This window comes from Notolepis coatsorum, assembly GCF_963971535.1.
Source record: "Notolepis coatsorum genome assembly, contig: SCAFFOLD_155, whole genome shotgun sequence".
In the NCBI taxonomy this organism is placed as follows: Eukaryota; Metazoa; Chordata; class Actinopteri; order Aulopiformes; family Paralepididae; genus Notolepis; species Notolepis coatsorum.
Genome location: NW_028173085.1, coordinates 498,460 through 522,927, shown reverse-complemented (window position 1 = coordinate 522,927; position 24,468 = coordinate 498,460).

Here is a 24,468-nt window from a genome sequence, read left to right as displayed (position 1 = left end):
CTCTGTTGAGGCTGCTAGGCTGGCGAGGAATGCCTGTGCCAGCATCTTGTCCGCCTCGCTGGGGGAAGACGCTGGTTGAGGTGATCCGCTCCTGGCAGTACTCGTTGGAGATCTGTTCTCCTGTGGCGAGTCCTGGAGATCCATCTCCGGGGTGCTCTCCTCTTCTTGTAGCGGGTAGAGTTCCATCCCTGGAGAGCTGTCTTTATCCTGGAGCTCTCCGGGGACTACTTCTTCGGTCTTGGCGGGGGGTAAAGTCATGTCGGGTCCCTCCTGGTCCCTACCGTGAGCTTGGTCAGTTACGTTAGAACCCACTAGGGCCTCTATTGGCGGGGTAGCCTGGTCGATAGGGTCGGACATAATTTTACTATCTACTTTTTCCGCGTTTACCGTCTGTAGAAAGCTAGGTAGTATATTGGCAACGTAATCCTCTAAGTACTGAGGTGTCTGCCGTCTACGCTGCGGGCGATCTACTTTAGGAGAACCGTTTTGTGGAGTGTTCATCATAGGCCATGTCAATATTAATACCACTATATTAATATTACACTAGTTACCCTCCGGCTCGAAGGACCAATTGTAACTGAGGGGTACAATTCCCTGACTGTATTGATAAGTATGGTATCATTAAACCACTACCGCTTTATGTACTTTAATTACTGGCCATACAGTACATGATATATAAATATGATGAACACTTCCCACAATGAATCGGTTCCACACAAAGTGGTAATTAAGTATTTATTGCAGCAAAAGGTACATAATATACTTCTCTATTTTACTTTGGATGCGCTTATAAGGCAAAGGAATGTGCGTAGGCAAATCAATAATGAATGTCCATTCTCTGGTTACGCAGGAGGTAATTATACAACCTGAATCTTAGGGAATTATATCTATGGTACACTAGTAATATATAGCGGGAGATACTGGAAGGGTCCCCCCGGTTGTAAGCCAGCAGGGGTAGAGGATCTGTCGGTAGTAGAGAGTCTGGTCAACGATGACTAAGGAGACTCCAAGTACAGGAGACGGTGCAATAGTCTCTTGATCCACAGACGAATACAGCTGTTCTCCGTAGACTGTAGCTCCACAGTGAAGAAAGCTAGCCGGCCTCAGGCTCTCTGAGGCGCAGACTCGACGTGGCTCCTCACAGGGTAAATCCCACACATGTAGGCGTCTGCGATTCTCCGCTCCATAAATCACAGGACCGAAACAAATATAATCCAGCCGCAAAGGGCTATGTAGTCGTCGGGTAGATTAATCCAGTGTACATGTCCACACGGTTCTCGTCTAGGTCTCCTCGGGTGAAAGCGCCATGAAAGCAGCCCAGCCTGGATAAGCACTCTAGCTGGTACGAGGAAGCGTTGGTGATGCTGGTCACTGTAGAACTTTAGCCGCACGATACACTATACACAAATAGACTATTACTGACTTAATAGAAATATGTCGCACTCGACGGTATAGCGCCAAACTCTGACAATTCAGTTATTAATTCGCACGCGGTCTCAATGCTCTATTTGGGGCCAAACAGGCCATACTTCACCGCACGGAGTATCGTGGGTGAGGCTTCAACTTATTGGGTAACTCTACTTCTGTATTCACCTGCGCCATATTTATATGCACGGCGAACAATCTAGTGCCAACCTCATTTCTGTCTCGTATCCCTGGGCAAGGCCGGGCATGTACAGACATGTCTTGACGGTGGCCTTGAACCTGACTCTGGAGGCATGGCCCTGGCGCCTGTGGACCGCTGTCCAATAGGAGAACGAAACATCATGGTCCGTACTAGGCTAAAGGGATATTCCGTGTATATGTACAAGGAATATACAAGGGATATCAAACGATATACAAATACTATGCAATATATATCAATCAATAAATATATATATTCGGTTTAATCTGATCCTTTGTAACAGCTATATTCATATTAGTGTCCTCAGTAACCAGGACTGATGGCTATATTCATATTCGTCTCCTCAGTAACCTGACCAGGACTGATGGCTATATTCATATTATTCTCCTCAGTAACCAGGACTGATGGCTATATTCATATTAGTCTCCTCAGTAACCAGGACTGATGGCTATATTCATATTAGTCTCCTCAGTAACCAGGACTGATGGCTATATTCATATTAGTGTCCTCAGTAACCAGACCAGGACTGATGGCTATATTCATATTAGTGTCCTCAGTAACCTGACCAGGACTGATGGCTATATTCATATTAGTGTCCTCAGTAACCTGACCAGGACTGATGGCTATATTCATATTAGTGTCCTCAGTAACCAGGACTGATGGCTATATTCATATTAGTGTCCTCAGTAACCTGACCAGGACTGATGGCTATATTCATATTAGTCGCCTCAGTAACCAGGACTGATGGCTATATTCATATTCGTCTCCTCAGTAACCAGGACTGATGGCTATATTCATATTAGTCTCCTCAGTAACCTGACCAGGACTGATGACTATATTCATATTCGTCTCCTCAGTAACCTGACCAGGACTGATGGCTATATTCATATTAGTGTCCTCAGTAACCTGACCAGGACTGATGGCTATATTCATATTAGTGTCCTCAGTAACCAGGACTGATGGCTATATTCATATTCGTCTCCTCAGTAACCTGACCAGGACTGATGGCTATATTCATATTAGTCTCCTCAGTAACCAGGACTGATGGCTATATTCATATTAGTCTCCTCAGTAACCAGGACTGATGGCTATATTCATATTAGTGTCCTCAGTAACCTGACCAGGACTGATGGCTATATTTATATTAGTGTCCTCAGTAACCTGACCAGGACTGATGGCTATATTCATATTAGTGTCCTCAGTAACCTGACCAGGACTGATGGCTATATTCATATTAGTGTCCTCAGTAACCAGGACTGATGGCTATATTCATATTCGTCTCCTCAGTAACCTGACCAGGACTGATGGCTATATTCATATTAGTGTCCTCAGTAACCTGACCAGGACTGATGGCTATATTCATATTAGTGTCCTCAGTAACCTGACCAGGACTGATGGCTATATTCATATTAGTGTCCTCAGTAACCAGGACTGATGGCTATATTCATATTTGTCTCCTCAGTAACCTGACCAGGACTGATGGCTATATTCATATTTGTCTCCTCAGTAACCTGACCAGGAATGATGGCTATATTCATATTAGTCTCCTCAGTAACCAGGACTGATGGCTATATTCATATTCGTCTCCTCAGTAACCAGGACTGATGGCTATATTCATATTAGTCTCCTCAGTAACCAGGACTGATGGCTATATTCATATTAGTGTCCTCAGTAACCTGACCAGGACTGATGGCTATATTCATATTAGTGTCCTCAGTAACCTGACCAGGACTGATGGCTATATTCATATTAGTGTCCTCAGTAACCTGACCAGGACTGATGGCTATATTCATATTAGTGTCCTCAGTAACCAGGACTGATGGCTATATTCATATTTGTCTCCTCAGTAACCTGACCAGGACTTATGGCTATATTCATATTAGTGTCCTCAGTAACCTGACCAGGACTGATGGCTATATTCATATTAGTGTCCTCAGTAACAAGGACTGATGGCTATATTCATATTCATCTCCTCAGTAACCTGACCAGGACTGATGGCTATATTCATATTAGTCTCCTCAGTAACCAGGACTGATGGCTATATTCATATTCGTCTCCTCAGTAACCAGGACTGATGGCTATATTCATATTAGTCTCCTCAGTAACCTGACCAGGACTGATGACTATATTCATATTTGTCTCCTCAGTAACCTGACCAGGACTGATGGCTATATTCATATTAGTGTCCTCAGTAACCTGACCAGGACTGATGGCTATATTCATATTAGTCTCCTCAGTAACCAGGACTGATGACTATATTCATATTTGTCTCCTCAGTAACCTGACCAGGACTGATGGCTATATTCATATTAGTCTCCTCAGTAACCAGGACTGATGGCTATATTCATATTAGTGTCCTCAGTAACCAGGACTGATGGCTATATTCATATTAGTGTCCTCAGTAACCTGACCAGGACTGATGGCTATATTCATATTAGTGTCCTCAGTAACCTGACCAGGACTGATGGCTATATTCATATTAGTGTCCTCAGTAACCTGACCAGGACTGATTAAATTCATATTAGTGTCCTCAGTAACCTGACCAGGACTGATGACTATATTCATATTAGTGTCCTCAGTAACCAGGACTGATGGCTATATTCATATTCATCTCCTCAGTAACCTGACCAGGACTGATGGCTATATTCATATTAGTCTCCTCAGTAACCAGGACTGATGGCTATATTCATATTTGTCTCCTCAGTAACCAGGACTGATGGCTATATTCATATTAGTCTCCTCAGTAACCTGACCAGGACTGATGACTATATTCATATTCGTCTCCTCAGTAACCTGACCAGGACTGATGGCTATATTCATATTAGTGTCCTCAGTAACCTGACCAGGACTGATGGCTATATTCATATTAGTGTCCTCAGTAACCAGGACTGATGGCTATATTCATATTCGTCTCATCAGTAACCTGACCAGGACTGATGGCTATATTCATATTAGTCTCCTCAGTAACCAGGACTGATGGCTATATTCATATTAGTCTCCTCAGTAACCAGGACTGATGGCTATATTCATATTAGTGTCCTCAGTAACCAGGACTGATGACTATATTCATATTCGTCTCCTCAGTAACCTGACCAAGACTGATGGCTATATTCATATTAGTCTCCTCAGTAACCAGGACTGATGGCTATATTCATATTAGTGTCCTCAGTAACCAGGACTGATGGCTATATTCATATTAGTGTCCTCAGTAACCTGACCAGGACTGATGGCTATATTCATATTAGTGTCCTCAGTAACCTGACCAGGACTGATGGCTATATTCATATTAGTGTCTTCAGTAACCTGACCGGGACTGATTATATTCATATTAGTGTCCTCAGTAACCTGACCAGGACTGATGGCTATATTCATATTAGTGTCCTCAGTAACCAGGACTGATGGCTATATTCATATTCATCTCCTCAGTAACCTGACCAGGACTGATGGCTATATTCATATTAGTCTCCTCAGTAACTAGGACTGATGGCTATATTCATATTCGTCTCCTCAGTTACCAGGACTGATGGCTATATTCATATTAGTCTCCTCAGTAACCTGACCAGGACTGATGACTATATTCATATTTGTCTCCTCAGTAACCTGAGCAGGACTGATGGCTATATTCATATTAGTGTCCTCAGTAACCAGGACTGATGGCTATATTCATATTAGTCTCCTCAGTAACCTGACCAGGACTGATGGCTATATTCATATTAGTGTCCTCAGTAACCTGACCAGGACTGATGGCTAAATTCATATTAGTGTCCTCAGTAACCTGACCAAGACTGATGGCTATATTCATATTAGTCTCCTCAGTAACCAGGACTGATGGCTATATTCATATTAGTGTCCTCAGTAACCAGGACTGATGGCTATATTCATATTAGTGTCCTCAGTAACCTGACCAGGACTGATGGCTATATTCATATTAGTGTCCTCAGTAACCTGACCAGGACTGATGGCTATATTCATATTAGTGTCTTCAGTAACCTGACCGGGACTGATTATATTCATATTAGTGTCCTCAGTAACCTGACCAGGACTGATGGCTATATTCATATTAGTGTCCTCAGTAACCAGGACTGATGGCTATATTCATATTCATCTCCTCAGTAACCTGACCAGGACTGATGGCTATATTCATATTAGTCTCCTCAGTAACTAGGACTGATGGCTATATTCATATTCGTCTCCTCAGTTACCAGGACTGATGGCTATATTCATATTAGTCTCCTCAGTAACCTGACCAGGACTGATGACTATATTCATATTTGTCTCCTCAGTAACCTGAGCAGGACTGATGGCTATATTCATATTAGTGTCCTCAGTAACCAGGACTGATGGCTATATTCATATTAGTCTCCTCAGTAACCTGACCAGGACTGATGGCTATATTCATATTAGTGTCCTCAGTAACCTGACCAGGACTGATGGCTAAATTCATATTAGTGGCCTCAGTAACCTGACCAGGACTGATGAATATATTGATATTAGTGTCCTCAGTAACCTGACCAGGAATGATGGCTATATTCATATTAGTGTCCTCAGTAACCTGACCAGGACTGATGGCTATATTCATATTAGTGTCCTCAGTAACCTGACCAGGACTGATGGCTAAATTCATATTAGTGTCCTCGGTAACCTGACCAGGACTGATGGCTATATTCATATTAGTGTCCTCAGTAACCAGGACTGATGGCTATATTCATATTAGTTTCCTCAGTAACCAGGACTGATGGCTATATTCATATTAGTCTCCTCAGTAACCTGACCAGGACTGATGGCTATATTCATATTCGTCTCCTCAGTAACCTGACCAGGACTGATGGCTATATTCATATTAGTGTCCTCAGTAACCAGGACTGATGGCTATATTCATATTAGTCTCCTCAGTAACCAGGACTGATGGCTATATTCATATTAGTCTCCTCAGTAACCTGACCAGGACTGATGGCTATATTCATATTAGTCTCCTCAGTAACCAGGACTGATGGCTATATTCATATTAGTGTCCTCAGTAACCAGGACTGATGACTATATTCATATTAGTGTCCTCAGTAACCTGACCAGGACTGATGGCTATATTCATATTAGTGTCCTCAGTAACCTGACCAGGACTGATGGCTATATTCATATTAGTGTCCTCAGTAACCAGGACTGATGGCTATATTCATATTAGTGTCCTCAGTAACCTGACCATGACTGATGGCTATATTCATATTAGTGTCCTCAGTAACCAGGACTGATGGCTATATTCATATTCGTCTCATCAGTAACCTGACCAGGACTGATGGCTATATTCATATTAGTGTCCTCAGTAACCAGGACTGATGGCTATATTCATATTCGTCTCCTCAGTAACCTGACCAGGACTGATGGCTATATTCATATTAGTCTCCTCAGTAACCAGGACCGATGGCTATATTCATATTCGTCTCCTCAGTAACCAGGACTGATGGCTATATTCATATTAGTCTCCTCAGTAACCAGGACTGATGGCTATATTCATATTAGTGTCCTCAGTAACCTGACCAGGACTGATGGCTATATTCATATTAGTGTCCTCAGTAACCTGACCAGGACTGATGACTATATTCATATTAGTGTCCTCAGTAACCTGACCAGGACTGATGGCTATATTAATATTAGTGTCCTCAGTAACCTGACCAGGACTGATGGCTATATTCATATTAGTGTCCTCAGTAACCAGGACTGATGGCTATATTCATATTTGTCTCCTCAGTAACCTGACCAGGACTGATGGCTATATTCATATTAGTGTCCTCAGTAACCTGACCAGGACTGATGGCTATATTCATATTAGTGTCCTCAGTAACCAGGACTGATGGCTATATTCATATTCGTCTCCTCAGTAACCTGACCAGGACTGATGGCTATATTCATATTAGTCTCCTCAGTAACCAGGACTGATGGCTATATTCATATTCGTCTCCTCAGTAACCAGGACTGATGGCTATATTCATATTAGTCTCCTCAGTAACCTGACCAGGACTGATGACTATATTCATATTCGTCTCCTCAGTAACCTGACCAGGACTGATGGCTATATTCATATTAGTGTCCTCAGTAACCTGACCAGGACTGATGACTATATTCATATTCGTCTCCTCAGTAACCTGACCAAGACTGATGGCTATATTCATATTAGTCTCCTCAGTAACCAGGACTGATGGCTATATTCATATTAGTGTCCTCAGTAACCAGGACTGATGGCTATATTCATATTAGTGTCCTCAGTAACCTGCCCAGGACTGATGGCTATATTCATATTAGTGTCCTCAGTAACCAGGACTGATGGCTATATTCATATTAGTGTCCTCAGTAACCTGACCAGGACTGATGGCTATATTCATATTAGTGTCCTCAGTAACCTGACCAGGACTGATGGCTATATTCATATTAGTCTCCTCAGTAACCTGACCAGGACTGATGGCTATATTCATATTAGTGTCCTCAGTAACCAGGACTGATGGCTATATTCATATTAGTGTCCTCAGTAACCTGACCAGGACTGATGGCTATATTCATATTAGTGTCCTCAGTAACCTGACCAGGACTGATGGCTATATTCATATTAGCGTCCTCAGTAACCAGGACTGATGGCTATATTCATATTAGTGTCCTCAGTAACCTGACCAGGACTGATGGCTATATTCATATTAGTCTCCTCAGTAACCAGGACTGATGGCTATATTCATATTAGTGTCCTCAGTAACCAGGACTGATGGCTATATTCATATTAGTGTCCTCAGTAACCAGGACTGATGGCTATATTCATATTAGTGTCCTCAGTAACCTGACCAGGACTGATGGCTATATTCATATTAGTCTCCTCAGTAACCAGGACTGATGGCTATATTCATATTAGTGTCCTCAGTAACCAGGACTGATGGCTATATTCATATTAGTGTCCTCAGTAACCTGACCAGGACTGATGGCTATATTCATATTCGTGTCCTCAGTAACCTGACCAGGACTGATGGCTATATTCATATTAGTGTCCTCAGTAACCAGGACTGATGGCTATATTCATATTAGTCTCCTCAGTAACCAGGACTGATGGCTATATTCATATTAGTGTCCTCAGTAACCAGGACTGATGGCTATATTCATATTAGTGTCCTCAGTAACCTGACCAGGACTGATGGCTATATTCATATTCGTCTCCTCAGTAACCTGACCAGGACTGATGGCTATATTCATATTAGTGTCCTCAGTAACCTGACCAGGACTGATGGCTATATTCATATTAGTGTCCTCAGTAACCTGACCAGGACTGATGGCTATATTCATATTAGTGTCCTCAGTAACCTGACCAGGACTGATGGCTATATTCATATTAGTGTCCTCAGTAACCAGGACTGATGGCTATATTCATATTCGTCTCATCAGTAACCTGACCAGGACTGATGGCTATATTCATATTAGTGTCCTCAGTAACCTGACCAGGACTGATGGCTATATTCATATTAGTGTCCTCAGTAACCTGACCAGGACTGATGGCTATATTCATATTAGTGTCCTCAGTAACCAGGACTGATGGCTATATTCATATTCGTCTCATCAGTAACCTGACCAGGACTGATGGCTATATTCATATTAGTGTCCTCAGTAACCTGACCAGGACTGATGGCTATATTCATATTAGTGTCCTCAGTAACCAGGACTGATGGCTATATTCATATTCGTCTCCTCAGTAACCTGACCAGGACCGATGGCTATATTCATACTCGTCTCCTCAGTAACCAGGACTGATGGCTATATTCATATTAGTCTCCTCAGTAACCAGGACTGATGGCTATATTCATATTAGTGTCCTCAGTAACCTGACCAGGACTGATGGCTATATTCATATTAGTGTCCTCAGTAACCTGACCAGGACTGATGGCTATATTCATATTAGTGTCCTCAGTAACCTGACCAGGACTGATGGCTATATTAATATTAGTGTCCTCAGTAACCTGACCAGGACTGATGGCTATATTCATATTAGTGTCCTCAGTAACCAGGACTGATGGCTATATTCATATTTGTCTCCTCAGTAACCTGACCAGGACTGATGGCTATATTCATATTAGTGTCCTCAGTAACCTGACCAGGACTGATGGCTATATTCATATTAGTGTCCTCAGTAACCAGGACTGATGGCTATATTCATATTCGTCTCCTCAGTAACCTGACCAGGACTGATGGCTATATTCATATTAGTCTCCTCAGTAACCAGGACTGATGGCTATATTCATATTTGTCTCCTCAGTAACCAGGACTGATGGCTATATTCATATTAGTCTCCTCAGTAACCTGACCAGGACTGATGACTATATTCATATTCGTCTCCTCAGTAACCTGACCAGGACTGATGGCTATATTCATATTAGTGTCCTCAGTAACCTGACCAGGACTGATGACTATATTCATATTCGTCTCCTCAGTAACCTGACCAAGACTGATGGCTATATTCATATTAGTCTCCTCAGTAACCAGGACTGATGGCTATATTCATATTAGTGTCCTCAGTAACCTGACCAGGACTGATGGCTATATTCATATTAGTGTCCTCAGTAACCAGGACTGATGGCTATATTCATATTAGTGTCCTCAGTAACCTGACCAGGACTGATGGCTATATTCATATTAGTGTCCTCAGTAACCTGACCAGGACTGATGGCTATATTCATATTAGTCTCCTCAGTAACCTGACCAGGACTGATGGCTATATTCATATTAGTGTCCTCAGTAACCAGGACTGATGGCTATATTCATATTAGTCTCCTCAGTAACCTGACCAGGACTGATGGCTATATTCATATTAGCGTCCTCAGTAACCAGGACTGATGACTATATTCATATTAGTGTCCTCAGTAACCAGGACTGATGGCTATATTCATATTAGTGTCCTCAGTAACCTGACCAGGACTGATGGCTATATTCATATTAGTCTCCTCAGTAACCAGGACTGATGGCTATATTCATATTAGTGTCCTCAGTAACCAGGACTGATGGCTATATTCATATTAGTGTCCTCAGTAACCAGGACTGATGGCTATATTCATATTAGTGTCCTCAGTAACCTGACCAGGACTGATGGCTATATTCATATTAGTCTCCTCAGTAACCAGGACTGATGGCTATATTCATATTAGTGTCCTCAGTAACCAGGACTGATGGCTATATTCATATTAGTGTCCTCAGTAACCTGACCAGGACTGATGGCTATATTCATATTAGTGTCCTCAGTAACCTGACCAGGACTGATGGCTATATTCATATTAGTGTCCTCAGTAACCAGGACTGATGGCTATATTCATATTAGTCTCCTCAGTAACCAGGACTGATGGCTATATTCATATTAGTGTCCTCAGTAACCAGGACTGATGGCTATATTCATATTAGTGTCCTCAGTAACCTGACCAGGACTGATGGCTATATTCATATTCGTCTCCTCAGTAACCTGACCAGGACTGATGGCTATATTCATATTAGTGTCCTCAGTAACCAGGACTGATGGCTATATTCATATTAGTCTCCTCAGTAACCAGGACTGATGGCTATATTCATATTAGTCTCCTCAGTAACCAGGACTGATGGCTATATTCATATTAGTGTCCTCAGTAACCTGACCAGGACTGATGGCTATATTCATATTAGTGTCCTCAGTAACCAGGACTGATGGCTATATTCATATTTGTCTCCTCAGTAACCTGACCAGGACTGATGGCTATATTCATATTAGTGTCCTCAGTAACCTGACCAGGACTGATGGCTATATTCATATTAGTGTCCTCAGTAACCAGGACTGATGGCTATATTCATATTCGTCTCGTCAGTAACCTGACCAGGACTGATGGCTATATTCATATTAGTCTCCTCAGTAACCAGGACTGATGGCTATATTCATATTTGTCTCCTCAGTAACCAGGACTGATGGCTATATTCATATTAGTCTCCTCAGTAACCTGACCAGGACTGATGACTATATTCATATTCGTCTCCTCAGTAACCTGACCAGGACTGATGGCTATATTCATATTAGTGTCCTCAGTAACCTGACCAGGACTGATGACTATATTCATATTCGTCTCCTCAGTAACCTGACCAAGACTGATGGCTATATTCATATTAGTCTCCTCAGTAACCAGGACTGATGGCTATATTCATATTAGTGTCCTCAGTAACCAGGACTGATGGCTATATTCATATTAGTGTCCTCAGTAACCTGACCAGGACTGATGGCTATATTCATATTAGTGTCCTCAGTAACCAGGACTGATGGCTATATTCATATTAGTGTCCTCAGTAACCTGACCAGGACTGATGGCTATATTCATATTAGTGTCCTCAGTAACCTGACCAGGACTGATGGCTATATTCATATTAGTCTCCTCAGTAACCTGACCAGGACTGATGGCTATATTCATATTAGTGTCCTCAGTAACCAGGACTGATGGCTATATTCATATTAGTGTCCTCAGTAACCTGACCAGGACTGATGGCTATATTCATATTAGTGTCCTCAGTAACCTGACCAGGACTGATGGCTATATTCATATTAGCGTCCTCAGTAACCAGGACTGATGACTATATTCATATTAGTGTCCTCAGTAACCAGGACTGATGGCTATATTCATATTAGTGTCCTCAGTAACCTGACCAGGACTGATGGCTATATTCATATTAGTATCCTCAGTAACCAGGACTGATGGCTATATTCATATTAGTGTCCTCAGTAACCAGGACTGATGGCTATATTCATATTAGTGTCCTCAGTAACCAGGACTGATGGCTATATTCATATTAGTGTCCTCAGTAACCTGACCAGGACTGATGGCTATATTCATATTAGTCTCCTCAGTAACCAGGACTGATGGCTATATTCATATTAGTGTCCTCAGTAACCAGGACTGATGGCTATATTCATATTAGTGTCCTCAGTAACCTGACCAGGACTGATGGCTATATTCATATTAGTGTCCTCAGTAACCTGACCAGGACTGATGGCTATATTCATATTAGTGTCCTCAGTAACCAGGACTGATGGCTATATTCATATTAGTCTCCTCAGTAACCAGGACTGATGGCTATATTCATATTAGTGTCCTCAGTAACCAGGACTGATGGCTATATTCATATTAGTGTCCTCAGTAACCTGACCAGGACTGATGGCTATATTCATATTTGTCTCCTCAGTAACCTGACCAGGACTGATGGCTATATTCATATTAGTGTCCTCAGTAACCAGGACTGATGGCTATATTCATATTAGTCTCCTCAGTAACCAGGACTGATGGCTATATTCATATTAGTCTCCTCAGTAACCAGGACTGATGGCTATATTCATATTAGTGTCCTCAGTAACCTGACCAGGACTGATGGCTATATTCATATTAGTGTCCTCAGTAACCTGACCAGGACTGATGGCTATATTCATATTAGTGTCCTCAGTAACCTGACCAGGACTGATGGCTATATTCATATTAGTGTCCTCAGTAACCAGGACTGATGGCTATATTCATATTAGTGTCCTCAGTAACCAGGACTGATGGCTATATTCATATTCGTCTCATCAGTAACCTGACCAGGACTGATGGCTATATTCATATTAGTGTCCTCAGTAACCTGACCAGGACTGATGGCTATATTCATATTAGTGTCCTCAGTAACCAGGACTGATGGCTATATTCATATTCGTCTCCTCAGTAACCTGACCAGGACTGATGGCTATATTCATATTAGTCTCCTCAGTAACCAGGACCGATGGCTATATTCATACTCGTCTCCTCAGTAACCAGGACTGATGGCTATATTCATATTAGTCTCCTCAGTAACCAGGACTGATGGCTATATTCATATTAGTGTCCTCAGTAACCTGACCAGGACTGATGGCTATATTCATATTAGTGTCCTCAGTAACCTGACCAGGACTGATGGCTATATTAATATTAGTGTCCTCAGTAACCTGACCAGGACTGATGGCTATATTCATATTAGTGTCCTCAGTAACCAGGACTGATGGCTATATTCATATTTGTCTCCTCAGTAACCTGACCAGGACTGATGGCTATATTCATATTAGTGTCCTCAGTAACCTGACCAGGACTGATGGCTATATTCATATTAGTGTCCTCAGTAACCACGACTGATGGCTATATTCATATTCGTCTCCTCAGTAACCTGACCAGGACTGATGGCTATATTCATATTAGTCTCCTCAGTAACCAGGACTGATGGCTATATTCATATTCGTCTCCTCAGTAACCAGGACTGATGGCTATATTCATATTAGTCTCCTCAGTAACCTGACCAGGACTGATGACTATATTCATATTCGTCTCCTCAGTAACCTGACCAGGACTGATGGCTATATTCATATTAGTGTCCTCAGTAACCTGACCAGGACTGATGACTATATTCATATTCGTCTCCTCAGTAACCTGACCAGGACTGATGGCTATATTCATATTAGTCTCCTCAGTAACCAGGACTGATGACTATATTCATATTCGTCTCCTCAGTAACCTGACCAAGACTGATGGCTATATTCATATTAGTCTCCTCAGTAACCAGGACTGATGGCTATATTCATATTAGTGTCCTCAGTAACCAGGACTGATGGCTATATTCATATTAGTGTCCTCAGTAACCTGACCAGGACTGATGGCTATATTCATATTAGTGTCCTCAGTAACCTGAATAGGACTGATGGCTATATTCATATTAGTGTCCTCAGTAACCAGGACTGATGACTATATTCATATTAGTGTCCTCAGTAACCAGGACTGATGGCTATATTCATATTAGTGTCCTCAGTAACCTGACCAGGACTGATGGCTATATTCATATTAGTCTCCTCAGTAACCAGGACTGATGACTATATTCATATTAGTGTCCTCAGTAACCAGGACTGATGGCTATATTCATATTAGTGTCCTCAGTAACCTGACCAGGACTGATGGCTATATTCATATTCGTCTCCTCAGTAACCTGACCAGGACTGATGGCTATATTCATATTAGTGTCCTCAGTAACCAGGACTGATGGCTATATTCATATTAGTCTCCTCAGTAACCAGGACTGATGGCTATATTCATATTAGTCTCCTCAGTAACCAGGACTGATGGCTATATTCATATTAGTGTCCTCAGTAACCTGACCAGGACTGATGGCTATATTCATATTAGTGTCCTCAGTAACCAGGACTGATGGCTATATTCATATTTGTCTCCTCAGTAACCTGACCAGGACTGATGGCTATATTCATATTAGTGTCCTCAGTAACCTGACCAGGACTGATGGCTATATTCATATTAGTGTCCTCAGTAACCAGGACTGATGGCTATATTCATATTCGTCTCGTCAGTAACCTGACCAGGACTGATGGCTATATTCATATTAGTCTCCTCAGTAACCAGGACTGATGGCTATATTCATATTTGTCTCCTCAGTAACCAGGACTGATGGCTATATTCATATTAGTCTCCTCAGTAACCTGACCAGGACTGATGACTATATTCATATTCGTCTCCTCAGTAACCTGACCAGGACTGATGGCTATATTCATATTAGTGTCCTCAGTAACCTGACCAGGACTGATGACTATATTCATATTCGTCTCCTCAGTAACCTGACCAAGACTGATGGCTATATTCATATTAGTCTCCTCAGTAACCAGGACTGATGGCTATATTCATATTAGTGTCCTCAGTAACCAGGACTGATGGCTATATTCATATTAGTGTCCTCAGTAACCTGACCAGGACTGATGGCTATATTCATATTAGTGTCCTCAGTAACCAGGACTGATGGCTATATTCATATTAGTGTCCTCAGTAACCTGACCAGGACTGATGGCTATATTCATATTAGTGTCCTCAGTAACCTGACCAGGACTGATGGCTATATTCATATTAGTCTCCTCAGTAACCTGACCAGGACTGATGGCTATATTCATATTAGTGTCCTCAGTAACCAGGACTGATGGCTATATTCATATTAGTGTCCTCAGTAACCTGACCAGGACTGATGGCTATATTCATATTAGTGTCCTCAGTAACCTGACCAGGACTGATGGCTATATTCATATTAGCGTCCTCAGTAACCAGGACTGATGACTATATTCATATTAGTGTCCTCAGTAACCAGGACTGATGGCTATATTCATATTAGTGTCCTCAGTAACCTGACCAGGACTGATGGCTATATTCATATTAGTATCCTCAGTAACCAGGACTGATGGCTATATTCATATTAGTGTCCTCAGTAACCAGGACTGATGGCTATATTCATATTAGTGTCCTCAGTAACCAGGACTGATGGCTATATTCATATTAGTGTCCTCAGTAACCTGACCAGGACTGATGGCTATATTCATATTAGTCTCCTCAGTAACCAGGACTGATGGCTATATTCATATTAGTGTCCTCAGTAACCAGGACTGATGGCTATATTCATATTAGTGTCCTCAGTAACCTGACCAGGACTGATGGCTATATTCATATTAGTGTCCTCAGTAACCTGACCAGGACTGATGGCTATATTCATATTAGTGTCCTCAGTAACCAGGACTGATGGCTATATTCATATTAGTCTCCTCAGTAACCAGGACTGATGGCTATATTCATATTAGTGTCCTCAGTAACCAGGACTGATGGCTATATTCATATTAGTGTCCTCAGTAACCTGACCAGGACTGATGGCTATATTCATATTTGTCTCCTCAGTAACCTGACCAGGACTGATGGCTATATTCATATTAGTGTCCTCAGTAACCAGGACTGATGGCTATATTCATATTAGTCTCCTCAGTAACCAGGACTGATGGCTATATTCATATTAGTCTCCTCAGTAACCAGGACTGATGGCTATATTCATATTAGTGTCCTCAGTAACCTGACCAGGACTGATGGCTATATTCATATTAGTGTCCTCAGTAACCTGACCAGGACTGATGGCTATATTCATATTAGTGTCCTCAGTAACCTGACCAGGACTGATGGCTATATTCATATTAGTGTCCTCAGTAACCAGGACTGATGGCTATATTCATATTAGTGTCCTCAGTAACCAGGACTGATGGCTATATTCATATTCGTCTCATCAGTAACCTGACCAGGACTGATGGCTATATTCATATTAGTGTCCTCAGTAACCTGACCAGGACTGATGGCTATATTCATATTAGTGTCCTCAGTAACCAGGACTGATGGCTATATTCATATTCGTCTCCTCAGTAACCTGACCAGGACTGATGGCTATATTCATATTAGTCTCCTCAGTAACCAGGACCGATGGCTATATTCATACTCGTCTCCTCAGTAACCAGGACTGATGGCTATATTCATATTAGTCTCCTCAGTAACCAGGACTGATGGCTATATTCATATTAGTGTCCTCAGTAACCTGACCAGGACTGATGGCTATATTCATATTAGTGTCCTCAGTAACCTGACCAGGACTGATGGCTATATTAATATTAGTGTCCTCAGTAACCTGACCAGGACTGATGGCTATATTCATATTAGTGTCCTCAGTAACCAGGACTGATGGCTATATTCATATTTGTCTCCTCAGTAACCTGACCAGGACTGATGGCTATATTCATATTAGTGTCCTCAGTAACCTGACCAGGACTGATGGCTATATTCATATTAGTGTCCTCAGTAACCACGACTGATGGCTATATTCATATTCGTCTCCTCAGTAACCTGACCAGGACTGATGGCTATATTCATATTAGTCTCCTCAGTAACCAGGACTGATGGCTATATTCATATTCGTCTCCTCAGTAACCAGGACTGATGGCTATATTCATATTAGTCTCCTCAGTAACCTGACCAGGACTGATGACTATATTCATATTCGTCTCCTCAGTAACCTGACCAGGACTGATGGCTATATTCATATTAGTGTCCTCAGTAACCTGACCAGGACTGATGACTATATTCATATTCGTCTCCTCAGTAACCTGACCAGGACTGATGGCTATATTCATATTAGTCTCCTCAGTAACCAGGACTGATGACTATATTCATATTCGTCTCCTCAGTAACCTGACCAAGACTGATGGCTATATTCATATTAGTCTCCTCAGTAACCAGGACTGATGGCTATATTCATATTAGTGTCCTCAGTAACCAGGACTGATGGCTATATTCATATTAGTGTCCTCAGTAACCTGACCAGGACTGATGGCTATATTCATATTAGTGTCCTCAGTAACCTGAATAGGACTGATGGCTATATTCATATTAGTGTCCTCAGTAACCAGGACTGATGACTATATTCATATTAGTGTCCTCAGTAACCAGGACTGATGGCTATATTCATATTAGTGTCCTCAGTAACCTGACCAGGACTGATGGCTATATTCATATTAGTCTCCTCAGTAACCAGGACTGATGACTATATTCATATTAGTGTCCTCAGTAACCAGGACTGATGGCTATATTCATATTAGTGTCCTCAGTAACCTGACCAGGACTGATGGCTATATTCATATTAGTCTCCTCAGTAACCTGGACTGATGGCTATATTCATATTAGTCTCCTCAGTAACCTGACCAGGACTGATGGCTATATTCATATTAGTGTCCTCAGTAACCAGGACTGATGGCTATATTCATATTAGTGTCCTCAGTAACCAGGACTGATGGCTATATTCATATTAGTGTCCTCAGTAACCAGGACTGATGGCTATATTCATATTAGTGTCCTCAGTAACTGCACACTGAACACTGTGACCTCATTTTTTTACTTCTAATTTTACTATGTTATTTTATTTCATACTTATCTTGTCTTGCACAGTCTCTGGAGCGTAACAGTAAGAAGCATTTTGTATAAAAGTATTCTGTACTTCTGTATGACAAATATTAAAGAAACTTGAAACTTGAGAAACTTGGCAACCTCCAACAGCCTGGTCACTGGTAACTGACACAGAGAGGCGCCCGGACGAGTGTGTGCTGTCTGGTATATCTGTCCACCCGTCCCTCTTGAGGTGATTGTCATCAGCTGTTACCCATTAGGCAATCAGCACTCTTCAGTTTAGGGACGGGCGGCACCTGATAGAGAAAACGAGACAGCATTAGCCATCATTCAAACACACACACACATCACATCCAAAGCATAACATATTTACATATACTAACCTGATGTTCAGATGGTGTCATAAATACAGTAATAATGGTAATGACCAACCCACGTACCCATGTACGTCACAGCAGCTAGCCCATAGCCTACATTATGCAACAAGAACTTGCGCATATATAATAGCACATGGCACAGACCTGCAAACCCTGCACAGTAAACTAACTTGATCATTAATCTAGCTGTTGTATCTTTACGCTTATGAAAACATTAAATAATATGTATAGGCTATAGGCCGTCGCTTTGCATTAATAGCCTATATTCTCAAATGGCATTTAATGGCTATCCGACTCCTCGCTATCCTCGCGGACGGACCAGTATACCTTATATCATATGTCCATATCATGTATCCTAGGAATCGTGGGGCTCTGGGGAATAAAGGTTGGGAAGACCCTGCTAATAGCCTATCCTTTATAATGTTATAGGCTATTTCATTTACAGTTTACTCTTATCAGCCTACCCAGCATGTAATACGTTCTTTGTTAGAACTCAACACGTTATTTTGCGCATAGATTGCAGAAATACGGGAACGTTTTGATTTATATTTAAAAGGCTTTGACATTGTAAAACTAAATAAGTGAAATTCTGTAAGCAGAATACAAGTCATATCACACGATATATGCTTTGTATCCAGAGCATGTATGCTTTTCATTCATTTAAGACACATTTATTGCAAGGGTTTTGTAATACACATACACTCAACAAATAACCTCTGTTTTCGTTGCAATGCGTTTTTTATTCTTTCTTATACAGTAGGAAGGGGGAAGAACACTATTGTGCGTGTTCATATGACTTGTATTCTGCTTACACCTTCGGGGTTCCACTTGTTTCGTTTAACAATGGCAAAGCCTTTTAAATATAATCAAAACGTTCCCGTATTTCTGCAATCTATGTGCAAAATAATAACGAGTTGAGTTACGCGGAGCGCAGTCAGTACACCCGTATATTCCGATAACGCTATATATAAACCATGCTGCATTCATTCAGAAGGAAAGACCTATTATTCCAAATGCTATTTATAGGGTTTTGACCATAATTACACTACTGTTGCTATTTTACAATGAACTATAATGAATTACAGGGGTCATACAGAACAGAACACGTCAGTCAAACTAATGAAGGAAAGCTTATTTCCGCATTGAAACTAATGCATGAAACTGATGAGAGCATATGCCGTCCGTCTGCAGTATCGATATTCTACCGCCGGGCGCCAGGTACGCATGCCCTGAGCTGTGCGTAGATATACGCACAAAGTCAAGTTCACGTTCAAATTGACAAGTCACACACTTTGCTTAGAAATTATCGTACGAGGGGCGGTTAGGTGGTCGAGCGGAGATTGCGTTCGTCACCAGCCCCGGAGCTGTGAGCTTGGTTCGCCTGTTCGAATCCAGCTCACAGCTCCGGGGTTGTCACCAGCTTGGCTGGCCGTCTGCACTGATACAATTGGCTGTATCAGAGGGTGGGAGAAGCTGGCGGGGTGGGTCCGGGTCGTTGTAAACAGCGACTCCTACAGTTCGGTCGGGGCGCCTGCTAAGCGCGGATTGGACGTGAGGGGGATAGTGTGGTCCTCCCACACGCTACGCCCTCTCAATGAGAATCCGCGCTGCCAGGTGAAAAGAAGCGGTGATTGGCTGGACGTGTGTCGGAGGAAGCACGTGGTAGCCTCCACTCTCCCAAATGATCTGACTGTGGGGGGTAAAGCGCAGCGACCAGGAAGGGACTGGGAATTGGCATACGACTAACATTGGGATGGGAGAAAATCAGAGGAAAATGGAGGGGAAAAAAGACCAATAAAAAAAAAAAAAAAAATGATCGTACGTACGGGTTACGCACATATCTGTGCGTACGCAATGTTGATAAATGAGGGCCCTTTAATGATCATGGGGGGGGGGGGGTGACAGTGGATCAGGAGGTAGAGCGTCGTCTGGTGGGGGGGGTCGTCTGGTGGGGGGGGTCGTCTGGTGGGGGGGGGGTGACACAGTGGATCAGGATGTAGAGCGTCGTCTGGTGGGGGGGGTCGCCTGGTGGGGGGGGGGGGGGTCTGGTGATCTGAAGTGTGTCTGACTCTTAACAACCAAAACCTGCACGGACTACCACGTACAGTATATCATGTGGTACCCTAGGAGGTAGAGCGGTTGTCTGGTGATCCGAAAGTTCCCGGTTCTATTCCAGCTCCTCCCTGTGTCCTTGAGCAAGACACTTAACCCTTAACTGTCCCGATGAGCAGATTGGCACCTCGCATGGTTTCCTCCTGCTGTGGGCGTGAGAGAGTGTGAGTGAACGGGTGAGAAAGTGTGAGTGAACGGGTGAGAAAGTGTGAGTGAACGGGTGAGACAGTGTGAGTGAACGGGTGAGACAGTGTGAGTGAACGGGTGAGACAGTGTGAGTGAACGGGTGAATATAAATGCAGTCCATTTACAGACGCGGGTTGGTGTCGCAACTGAGGTCCATGAAGTGGCTGTACCCACATCACATGTGCTGTCGATGGTTAATACAATGTGTAATACCATAACCGGGCGGGCCATACTTTTTTTTTTTTGGAAAATCAATCGAGTGGGGTGTCTAAAATACGTGTTTTTTTGTGGGGAATTCAAATATGGGATTATTTTTCTAATCGGATAACTCCTACCTACATTGTTTTGGATTTCAAAATGGCCGATTTGACTATTTTTCACCCCTTGGCCATACATGGATGCCAACATGAATCTGAAGGAAATCCTAACATGCAAGGTGTCTAAATGATGTGTTTCTTAATGGGGAATTCAAATATGAGTTCATTTTTGGGATAGGATAACTCTAACCTACATCATTTTGGATTTCAAAATGGCCGATTTTACCATTTTTCACCCCTTGGCCATACATGGATGCCAACATGTATCTGAAGGAAATCCTAACATGCAAGGTGTCTAAATGATGTGTTTCTTAATGGGGAATTCAAATATGAGGTAATTTTTGGGATAGGATAAATATAACCTGCATAATTTTGGATTTCAAAATGGCTGATTTTACCATTTGAACCCATTGGTATTGTATTACAAAATTGCAAAAATAAAAAATATATGGGAAATCATTTATAATGACAAAGCCATCAAATGTATTAACAAGTGAACTGTATATAACTGGATACAACTCCAAAGATCAATAATAATAATAATAATAATACTAACAATAATAAATTGTATTTGTAATGCACACAAACACCTAAGTGCTAAATCTCGATCTCCTGACTTCTTGAACTTTGCCAGGTTCCAATATCTTGATTGGACTCATTCTTGGATGGCAAGATCTCCTACTGTACTGCTTTAGCCACCAACCTACAAACACAAACTTAAAGTCAACGTCAGCCATAAATAGGTGAGCTCTTTCCAGAACTACTCAGCAGAAACCTCTGTAACCATTTTAACAAACGTCTCAATGTATTGAGAAAATCCATGGGGCTCCATAAATCCTCTATCTTCTTAAAACATTGGAAAGGCAGGGGATGGAAAAGAAGGCAGAGAAAAGGAGAAGGGGAAAAGAAGAAAGTTTTGCAGCAGCAGACAAGGTTGCCAGGAAGGATGTTGACAGCTTCCTTACAGTCCCTGAAGTTGAGCTCATTCCTGAAACTGACTCTTCAGCAAAGCTACGGAAAAATTATGATGAGATTCCAAACATCGCCCTTGCTAGTGTAAGGTATGGCATAGGTATAAGGCCAACTGCAGCTATAGCAACTGCAGCTCTGATTGATGCAGGACTCATCTTAGAAGATGACACAAGTAAAGTGATTGATAAGAACAAGGTTAAGAGAGCACAAGAAAAGTTGATGCAAGAGCTGGGGGAAGAGTTTGAGGAGAAGTGCAGGGAGGAGGGGGGGATCTCCTGTATCCTCTTTGATGGGCGGATTGACATGACCAATGTGATGATGGAAGCTGAGGGCAGTGACCAATCTTTTCCTGCAAAGATCAAGGAAGAACACTATAGTGTTGCTAGTGAGCCTGGCAGCAACTATCTGTTCCACTTTACACCAGAGAAAGCAACTAAAGAGGAGTCCCATGCAGAGAAGATTGCTAAGGTCCTGTTTGCCTGGCTGAAAGAGAGAGGTTCTGATAAGACCTTGTGAGCCATTGGAGGAGACTCGACCAATGTCAACACTGGAGTGAAGGCAGGTGTAATGCGGAAGCTGGAGCTGCACCTGGGGAGAAAGCTGGTCTGGTTGGTGTGCAACCTGCACACTGGTGAACTTCCACTGCGCCGTCTCATTGTTGAAGTTGATGGGGCTACTCTGTCAGACAACAAATTGTCTGGGCCAAAAGGACAGCTCCTTGATTCTGTTACAGACTTGGAGATCAATCCTAACTTCACCAGGATCTTTCTTGGCCCTCCGCTGATCAAGCTGCCTGAGAAGATCATTCAAGATCTCTCAACTGATCAACACTATGGCTATAAGCTGGTCTGTGCAATCAGGGATGGAGTGCTTTCTGCAAGGCTGGCTCTGCTGGAGATTGGACCGGTAAACCACAGCCGCTGGCTCACCACAGCAAACAGACTCCTCAGGCTCTGGGTGTCAAAGCATCAACTTAAAAGAAAGAACCTGAATAATCTACAATGCATTGTGGAATTCATCATTGGAGTGTATTATCCATGTTGGTTCAACATGAAGGTCAAGCACTCCTGGATCGAAGGGCCTAGGCATATCCTGTTTCAGCTGGACTGCCTCAAGTCTCAGAGGAAGGAGGTGCTGGATGTTGTGATGCCAACTGTGAGAAGATCTGCTTGGTATGCCCACAGTGAAGCCATCCTCCAAACACTGCTGTGCTCTGAGGATCAAAAAGAGAGAATTGAGGGGGTGGAGAGAATCCTGGCCATCAGGGGAGAGGGGGATCCAGACACTCAGCTGGGAGACTCCTGTGTCAGGATCAGAAGAACACCTCACATCAATAGTGACGCTTCCAGCATTGGTGGCTTAATCAGCTGGTCAGAAGATGTGTCAGAGCCACCTCTCACCTGCTCCCTAAGCACCTCCGAGGTGAAGAACTTCATCAACACCCCCATGGAGGTTCTCGACTGGCCTTGCCACACACAAAGCATCGAGAGGGTTGTTAAAATGGTGACTGAGGCCTCTGCTAAGTACTTTTCACAAGAAAAAAGGGATGGAGGGATCAGGGCTCAGGAGACCAGCAGGAGGCTGATGTCCAAGAATGAATCCAAGCAGGACTTGTGCAACCTGATCAAATTTAAGAAGATAGATGATTGATGGAGCCCCATGGATTTTCTCAATAGGCTACATTGAGACGTTTGTTAAAATGGTTACAGAGGTTTCTGCTGAGTAGTTCTGGAAAGAGCTCACCTATTTATGGCTGACGTTGACTTTAAGTTTGTGTTTGTAGGTTGGTGGCTAAAGCAGTACAGTAGGAGATCTTGCCATCCAAGAATGAGTCCAATCAAGATATTGGAACCTGGCAAAGTTCAAGAAGTCAGGAAATCGAGATTTAGCACTTAGGTGTTTGTGTGCATTACAAATACAATTTATTATTGTTAGTATTATTATTATTGATCTTTGGAGTTGTATCCAGTTATATACAGTTCACTTGTTAATAAATTTGATGGCTTTGTCATTATAAATGATTTCCCATATATTTTGTATCTTTGCAATTTTGTAATACAATACCAATGGGTTCAAATGGTAAAATCAGCCATTTTGATATC